Raw genomic sequence first — 10260 nt, forward strand, 5'->3', positions numbered from 1 at the left:
ATGTTTTTGTTAAATATGTTATTGTTTTGTTGAATAAAATTTGTTGAAAAATAGCCGCAATAATTATACACCGACTCAATATCTCATAGATATACACGTAATATGGCCACAAGCAGAGAGACGTACACACATGTTTTGTATATGACTGTGTACTTGTGGCTGCATGTGTTTATATTGGTGAATGTATGTATAAAACGCGTGTTATAATTCTGCGAGTTGGTTTCCGTGGATTCGCGTTCAAATCCATGACAAGGCAGAGGTAGAGAAGAAATCTATTTCCTTATTTCTCTTTCTATATTGAGTAAAAGGATTGCCTCACCACCTACACATCTGCACAAATAGGACGGATGTCCCTTTCCATCACTGAACGACGTGAGTGTGTAGTGTTGGATTGTTTGCATGTGTGTGTGTGTGTGTGTGTCTTGAGGACTCAGTGGTAGAATGGGAGGCTGAAACACTCCTTGTAAAACATACCACTTCCATAAACAACCAACCCCAGACACTGGTACAGAGTGGAGGTTGTTGTAGATAAAGACAAGTGAGAGAGTTAAATACAGACAGATATATATATATATATATATATATATATATATATATATATATATACAATTGAGGACTGAACACGAAAAGTGGACAGTCAACATGCTAGATATAGACGTCAAATCGCCATTCTCCACAAAAGATTATGTTCTCAGATCAAACTTGGTGAGTTTGATCTGAGAACATAATCTTTTGTGGAGAATGCGATTTGACGTCTATATCTAGCATGTTGACTGTCCACTTTTCGTGTTCAGTCCTCAATGGTATATATAAAATATTTTAATCTTCGGATTCTTTTTTAATATGCTAGACCACTGGTCTTAATTGATAAATATCAATTTCTACCCTTAATTAATATTATATATATATACACATATACATACATATATATATATACTAGCAGTATCGCCCGGCGTTGCTCGGGTTTGTAAGGGAAATAATTATATAAGCATTTTTAGAGATGTAAAGTATAATAGCCATCTCAATATGGCTAACCACAAAGGGGGAGGGGTGTTACTGTAGCTTTTTACGTTCTGAGATTTAATAATAAATTTTAGAGAGTTACTTCCTTTATATGTCAAAAATGGATTAAAAAATGGCAAAATTGATGGTAATTTTTTTTTTAAATCGTAGACTCATCGTCGACGCGCGCTAAAGCCGCTAATAGCCGGTCTCGAATGAATCACGACTATAAGATACCCGGTTTTGGTTAAACTGCACCGCAAAATTGGGAGTAGTCGATATCAAATGTAGGAGACAGAACAACAACCTCACTTTTATATAAAGAAGTTTCCTCTATTTACGTAATATTGAGGTCTCTTTCTTTCTATTGTTATCTTACTGTTTTACCAATATACATATATATATATATATAAATATATATATAGTTACAGAGATGTACTTGCATAGCAAGTGACTTGATCTGAGATCGTGTGCGGGACGAAAACAGTTGCACGTGAAGAGTGTTTATAAGCCATTTAAAGAAACACACAAAAAAACAGTTAAGATTCACTTCAACATTTAAATTAAAATTGGTCAAAATACATTTTCGTCGCTTTGAGACCGCGACCGTTAGCACGATATTTTGTCAGTGAACAGGTCGCGGTCTCAAAGCGACGAAAAATATTTGGCAACTTAAATTTAAATTTGAAGTGAATATGTAACGGTTTTTTGTGTTTCTTAAATGGCTTACAAACACCTTCCACGCTGCAATATATATAACACACCTATATATATATGTATGTAGTATGAGTGTATATGTGTATGCATGTATGTGTGTGTGTGTGTGCGTGTCTGTGCTTGTGATTGTCCTCCACCACTGCTTGACAACGAATGTTGGTTTGTTTACATCCCTGTCACCTAGTGGTTTGACAAAGGAAACAGATAGAATAAGTACAATGCTTACAAAAATAAAACTGGAGTTGATTCATTAAACTACAATTCTCAAGGCATTGCCCCAGCATGGCACAGAGCAATGGCTGGAAAAAGCAGAAGAATAAAATAATTGAGGGGGACCTTACATGGTAGCTAGACCTGGTAGAAATAGCAGCAAAATTTCCCCAAATCACACCTTACTGTCTTATATATGTATATGTATGTATGAGCCTATGAGGGAGACCTCTACATGGCAGCTAGACATGGTAGAAATAGCAGCCCAAATCTCCCTCAAATCACACCTTACTGTCTTATCTTTCTGCTACTTGGATATACGTGTTATATTCGTCTAAAAAAACTTTCCTGTCACACACTCACGCACACGCACACACACACACACACACACACACGCGCACCGTCACACACACACACACGCGCACACACACACACACACGCACGTTAGCTTACAATTTTATTTATATATTTGCGTGTGTATGTGTGGAAACGGAAGTGGGAGGCAGAGTGAAAGAATCACTCACCACAGTAAGTGAATTAGTTTCATTTTATTCGTTGCCCACTGTGTGTGTGCGTTTGCGTGTGGTGTAAACCAGACTAAGAAAAGCATTTGACACACACACCAGAATGTGAGTTTTCTGTAAATTTTGCTTAATTGGAGTTTAAATTTTAAAAACTGGACCTGGCATGACGCGATGCATTGTACTCTTAAAAATGCCAGGTAAATTGTAATTGAAGAAATCCTATATTGTAGATTTGTATAACTCCCAAAGGGAGGCAGATAAAATCTGCCTTTTATAATAAGACTAGCAGAATCGCCCGGCGTTGCTCGGGTTTGTAAGGGAAATAACTATATAAGCATTTTTAGAGAGTTATAGCCAAAAAATAGGAAAAAAATGCATTAAAAATGGAAAAAAAATTAAGGTAAATTTCTTTTTAAATCGTTGACACATCGTAGATATTTTTAGAGAGTTACTTCCCTTATATAATAGCGAAAAAAATGCATTAAAATGGAAAAATATGATGGTAAATGTTTTTAAATCGTAGACTCATCGTAGACGCGCGCTAATACCCAGAAGGGCTCGATATGACTCACGACTATAAGATACCCGGTTTTGGTTACACTGCACCGCAAAATGTGGGAGTAGTTAGGAATCTAAATCGTAGGAGACAGACACACAACTTCACTCTTATATATAAAGATATAAGCCACGTAGTTATATACACATACTTTGTTATATACGCATTCTTAAAAGAAAATGTTATTTTGAATACAACATTTATAAGAATAAAATATTTTTTGGTTTTTCTTAACCCTTTCGTTACTATATTTCTGACCAAAATACACCCCTTATGTGTTTCAATTAATTTCTAACGTAATCATAAATTTAGTCTGGTTTCATTAAACAACTATAACTTTTTTATTTATCAATATATTAATGTGATTTTTGGAAGATAATTTAATGAAATGTCCTCAAAACCAATTCTATACTATAATTTTGTCACAAAGTGACTCTAATTGCAGGTAGATACAGGTAAATTCAACAATATATAAAATTATTAAAATTTTGTTCAAACATCGCTATAGAAAATGGGTTATTAGCTAATATTCAATTGGGTATACAACAAAATTTTATGATAGAATTTGTTATTCTGGGTAACTTTCTGTAAAATTATTAAAATTTTGTTCAAACATCGCTATAGAAAATGGGTTATTAGCTAATATTCAATTGGGTATACAACAAAATTTTACGATAGAATTTGTTATTCTGGGTAACTTTCTGTAAAATTATTAAAATTTTGTTCAAACATCGCTATAGAAAATGGGTTATTAGCTAATGTTCAATTGGGTATACAACAAAATTTTACGATAGAATTTGTTATTCTGGGTAACTTTCTGTAAAATTATTAAAATTTTGTTCAAACATCGCTATAGAAAATGGGTTATTAGCTAATGTTCAATTGGGTATACAACAAAATTTTACAATAGAATTTGTTATTCTGGTAACTTTCTGTAAAATTATTAAAATTTTGTTCAAACATCGCTATAGAAAATGGGTTATTAGCTAATATCAATTGGGTATACAACAAAATTTTACGATAGAATTTGTTATTCTGGGTAACTTTCTGTAAAATTATTAAAGTTTTGTTCAAAAATCGCTATAGAAAATGGGTTTTAGCTAATATTCAATTGGGTATACAACAAAATTTTACAATAGAATTTGTTATTCTGGGTAACTTTCTGTAAAATTATTAAAATTTTGTTCAAACATCGCTATAGAAAATGGGTTATTAGCTAATATTCAATTGGGTATACAACAAAATTTTACGATAGAATTTGTTATTCTGGGTAACTTTCTGTAAAATTATTAAAATTTTGTTCAAATATCGCTATAGAAAATGGGTTATTAGCTAATATTCAATTGGGTATACAACAAAATTTTACAATAGAATTTGTTATTCGGGGTAACTTTCTGTAAAATTATTAAAATTTTGTTCAAACATCGCTATAGAAAATGGTTATTAGCTAATTCAATTGGGTATACAACAAAATTTTACGATAGAATTTGTTATTCTGGGTAACTTTCTGATACCCATAATAATATTTATGGCAAAATAGGCCTTAATTTCATTTAAGGTTGTGGGAAATAACAAACTATCCTTTCTTTCGTTTTGTTTACGTTTAGCGTAACGTTTCGTTTCTGCCGTAATGATTTCAAATGATTTCAAATTCGAAAAAGTAAATAGAAATAGTCTAAGGCTTTACTCTTCTGGGAAAGTCTGTGGCTTGGTGCAGTTTCTTCAGAAAAATCACCGAAAGAAACAGTTTTTAAATTTTCACTCCATTCAGGTACCAATTCGTTTTCTTTATCGCTGTCGGATTCACTGTTTTCACTTTAATAGCTGCAAACTTGCAAAGACAAAGGAGGAGAAGGGTGATAGCGTCAGTGAAACAATTCGCTCCCTTTGTGTGTGTGTGCGTTTCGTGTGGTGTAAACCACATTAAGAAAAACATTTGACATACACACCAGAATGTGAGTTTTCTGTAAATTTTGCTTAATTGGAGTTTAAATTTTAAAAACTGGACCTGGCATGACGCGATGCATTCTACTCTTAAAAATGCTAGGTAAATTGTAATTGAAGAAATCCTATATTGTAGATTTCTATAACTTACAAAGGGAGGCAGATAAAATCTGCCTTTTATAATAAGACTAGCAGTATCGCCCGGCGTTGCTCGGGTTTGTAAGGGAAATAACTATATAAGCATTTTTAGAGAGTTATAGCCAAAAAATAGCAAAAAAATGCATTAAAAATTGAAAAAAAATTAAGGTAAATTTTTCTTTAAATCGTTGACACATCGTAGATATTTTTAGAGAGTTACTTCCCTTATATAAAAGCGAAAAAAATGCATTAAAATGGAAAAATATGATCGTAATTTTTTTTTAAATCGTAGACTCATCGTAGACGCGCGCTAATACCCAGAAGGGCTCGTTTGTTATTCTGGGTAACTTTCTGTAAAATTATTAAAATTTTGTTCAAACATCGCTATAGAAAATGGGTTATTAGCTAATTTCAATTGGGTATACAACAAAATTTTACGATAGAATTTGTTATTCTGGGTAACTTTCTGATACCCATAATAAATTTATGGTAAAATAGGCCTTAATTTCATTTAAGGTTGTGGGAAATAACAAACTATCGTTTCTTTCGTTTTGTTTACGTTAGCGTAACAGTTCGTTTCTGCCGTAATGATTTCAAATAGGATCATTCGAAAAAGTAAATAGAAATAGTGTAAGGCTTTACTCTTCTGGGAAAGTCTGTGGCTTGGTGCAGTTTCTTCAGAAAAATCACCGAAAGAAACAGTTTTTAAATTTTCACTCCATTCAGGTGCTAATTCGTGTTCTTAATCGCTGTCGGATTCACTGTTTTCACTTTAATAGCTGCCAACTTGCAAAGACAAAGGAGGAGAAGGTGATAGCGTCAGTGAAACATTCGCTCCCTTTGTGTGTGTGTGCGTTGCGTGTGGTGTAAACCAGACTAAGAAAAGCGTTTGAACACACACACCAGAATGTGAGTTTTCTGTAAATTTTGCTTAATTGGAGTTTAAATTTTAAAAACTGGACCTGGCATGACGCGATGCATTGTACTCTTAAAATTGCTAGGTAAATTGTAATTGAAGAAATCCTATATTGTAGATTTGTATAACTCCCAAAGGGAGGCAGATAAAATCTGCCTTTTATAATAAGAGATATATATATATATATATATATATATGTTTGTATGTATGTATGTATGTATGTATGTGTGTGTGTGTGTGTGTGTGTGTGTGTGTGTGTGTGTGTGTGGTGTGTGTGTGTGTGTAGGCGCAGGAGTGGCTGTGTGGTAAGTAGCTTGTTTACCAACCACATGGTTCCGGGTACAGTCCCACTGCGTGGCATCTTGGGCAAGTGTCTTCTACTATTGCCTCGGGCCGACCAAAGCCCTGTGAGTGGATTTGTTTGATGGAAACTGAAAGAAGCCCGTCGTATATATTTATATTTATATATGAGTGTGTGTGTGTGTCTGTGTTTGTCCCCCTAGCATTGCTTGACAACCGATGTTTACGTCCCCGTTACTTAGCGGTTCGGCAAAACAGACCCATAGAATAAGTACTAGGCTTACAAAAGAAAAAGTCCCGGGATCGAGTTGCTCGATTAAAGGCGGTGCTCCAGCTTGGCCGCAGCCAAATGACTGAAACAAGTAAAAGAGTAAAAGGATATATATATATACATAAATAGATATATACATAAAAAGATAGACAGATAGAGAGATAGATGGCTAGATAGATAGGGGAGAGAGTCAAACAGACATATATATATATATATATATATATATATATATATATATATACATAAATATATATAATATATATATATATATATATATATATATATATAGATAGATAGATAGATAGATAGATAGATAGATAGATAGATAGATAGATAGATAGATAGATAGATAGATAGAGAGAGTGAGAGGCAGAAAGTGACGTTCCCGGATACACACACACACACACAACATCACACATAAATACACACACACGCACAAACATAAACAGGCGTGTATACACACACACAGACACACCGATACACACCCCAGACATCATTCGTCTTATGTGTATACATGTGTAATACTCCACCCTCTCTCTCTCCCCCTTTCTCTCTCTATAGACGTATGTAAATATTCATACACACTTACATATATAAATATTTACCTGCTTATGTACATACATAAATACATACATATACACACATCCGTTAGTTTTCCTTTCTTTTTCACGTCCAAATTAATTATAATTCCTAATTAATGACTTAATTGTGAGACCTTAATGTCAACATTATTTAATTCATAAAAATGCTGACAATGTCTCTTTGATTTTAAATAAATAATTTAGACAAAGTTTTGTCTAAATTTCCCGCCTTTTTCTCCACGTTTTTTCATTCAAATTAGCGTTGCTAGGCAACAGATAGAAACAATGAACGGGAAGCGGAAGAAGTATAGAGACTCCAGACTGGGCGGTTTGTGTGATACCAGACCCGAAATATCACCGGACACCCTTAAGCATGGGTTGTCACAGATGGATTTACCCGTCATCTTCTCTACGAGGTATGCTTATGTGTGTGCAAGAAGGCTACGTATAATAATGATGTATATTATATTCCTATAAATGTATGGAATCTGAGTCGGAAATTATCCAAACCTCAAATATTCCAACATCTTTTGATATTTTTTTTTAAACTTGTACATATACATGAATAAATGTATACACAACACCACATACAATAATAATATATATATATACACACCTACATTTCTACAGTTATATATATATATAATATATATATATATATAATATATATATATATATATATATTATATACATCCTGTGGCATAACTACAGATGAACACCCATCGACTTTGTTTCTCATAACTTCCAGGAAAATGGATATTTTTAATGAAACTTCCACTTTCATTTTCTAACAGAAAAGGATGCTCAAAAGAAATCCTTTTTAAAAGCTCTTATTTAAATCCCTGTGGAAAATCCCAGAAGAATCTTCTCAGGCTCTCCAATATATTTACAATTATATAAAGAGAAAGAATCGGGGGCCAGGAAGTGGGGCTAAAAATAATCAGAGATTTTAAAAATATTCTTTTTTTTTTTTATAACATAAATGTATTTCTGAGGGAAAAAATGAGAAAAAAAAAGAAGACAGGAGGGTGGTGTGCTAGAAACAACAGCCAAAATCTCCCTTAAATCACACACTTTTTCCCTCGAACCCTTACAAAACATTTTGCCAACAAATTTCTTTTAATCGTATCTACATCGTTTGAAAAAGTTATTTCTACCAAATTTCATTCAAAAATACCCATATTTATACAAAAAACCTTATACACATGTATATACCTATATACAAACATGTCTTTGCTATGTTTTTAAACACATAAAACTCATAGATGCATACTTTTATAATATTTTACACTTAAACCGCCGCAGGACAATATTTTTAGAGTTGCTTCTTAAAGTGTCCTTCATTTTTTTATGAAAAACGATACAAATTTCAGAGTATTTGGCTGTTATTTCTAGCATGATGTTAGGCCATCTATAGGACAATATTGACATGGATGTTTTGTAAATTGTCCTTAGATTTTATTTGTGATTGAGACAAAATGTGAAGGTTTTTGTGGCTCTTTCTAGCATGAATGAGACCATATACAGGTCAATTTTATTTATGAATGCTTCTTATCTGTCCTTCAAATTTTATATGAAAAGTAAAGTGGTTTCTTTTCTAGCGTGAAAAATGACCGGCTATGGGAAAGCTTTTACTGAATGCTTCTTAAAGTGTCCTTCTCTTTTTTTATGAACCCCCAACAGCAACAACAACAACAACCCTACGAGGACGAAAGGGCAATGTTTGTGCGTGTGTGCAGTTGGAATGTCACTGCAACAACAACAACAATCTATTCTTATTAAACGTTAAAAACTGTCAGATGCAGACTGCACACACGCACACACAACGCTGATGACGACGACGATGATGATGACGATGATGATGATGATGGTGATGATGATGATGGTGATTATGACGATGATGATGATGGTGATGATGATGATGACGACGATATGATGATGATGATGACGACGACGATGCTGATGATGATGATGATGACGATGATGACGATGATGATGACGACGACGATGATGATGATGATGATGACGACGACGACGATGATGACGATGATGATGATGACGACGATGATGATGATGATGACGATGATGGTGATGATGACGACGATGATGATGATGATGATGGTGATGATGATGATGATGACGACCACGACGACGACGGCGGAGACGACGACGACGGCGGAGACGGCCACGAGGACGACCACGACGACGACGACTGCGGCGGAGACGACGACGACGACGACGGCGGAGACGGCGGAGACGGCGGCGGTGGTCGTCTGCCTTTTAATGGAGAATCAATGATTATGAAAGTCTCTGCTTTCGGACCAGACATTCCATACATACATGCATGCGTATATATATATATATATATACATATATATACATGCGTATATACACACACACACAACATACATACTTATAGCCTTATTCTATACATACATTCCTAAAATGTGTATATATATATAAACACATGTACACATACTGTATATAAATATACACACACACACAAAGAGAGAGAGAGAGTGTTGAGGAATGTTACAACAATAAGTGTGTAGATGAGAATGCAATGTATGCGATGCAGGTTCGATTCGGGCGAAGCCATTTACAACAACAACAATAATAAGAAGAGAAGAAGATTGAAGTTTAATATTTCTGGAAAATATTTATTTGTCAAAATAAAAGAAAGCAAAAGATTGACGTCCAGGAATAATTCCAAAAACCATCAAAGAATTGTCTGAAACATCCAACCCAAGAACTTCAAAGATTCATTATCATCCCCTCTGAGGAGTAAATATTTTGGATTATCTTTTAATCTCAGGATTTCATCATCTTCAGATGTTTCTTCTTCAATATGTCCAGGTATTTCGTAAATATTGTTTCTTAAATCTGTTATATAAACACATTCACCAATTATGGTCAGACGAGGTCTTGGAATATAATATCCCAGAAAATAAAATACTTCTTCTATTCTTATCCTCCTCGCCAAAGACTTTCCCTGAACCATTCCACAAAACACAAAACTTCCATCCATCCAAACCCCTCCTCCTTCATCTCCCTCCTCACAACAACAACATCACCAAAGATGTGACTCCCACACCATCCAC

At 34.1% G+C, this 10260-nt stretch overlaps 1 protein-coding gene across 1 annotated transcript in view; it reads right to left on the bottom strand.

Moving 5' to 3' along the window:
* Nucleotides 1-6617, bottom strand: part of LOC118761743 — a 30160-nt gene extending 23543 nt beyond the window's left edge. The window contains exon 1 of the mRNA XM_036499887.1: nt 6592-6617. The gene's annotated coding sequence lies outside the window, so the exon portion shown is untranslated. The remainder of the gene's footprint in view (nt 1-6591) is intronic.
* Nucleotides 6618-10260: the final 3643 nt, after the last annotated feature.

The sequence above is a fragment of the Octopus sinensis genome, unplaced genomic scaffold, assembly GCF_006345805.1.
Source record: "Octopus sinensis unplaced genomic scaffold, ASM634580v1 Contig16940, whole genome shotgun sequence".
In the NCBI taxonomy this organism is placed as follows: Eukaryota; Metazoa; Mollusca; class Cephalopoda; order Octopoda; family Octopodidae; genus Octopus; species Octopus sinensis.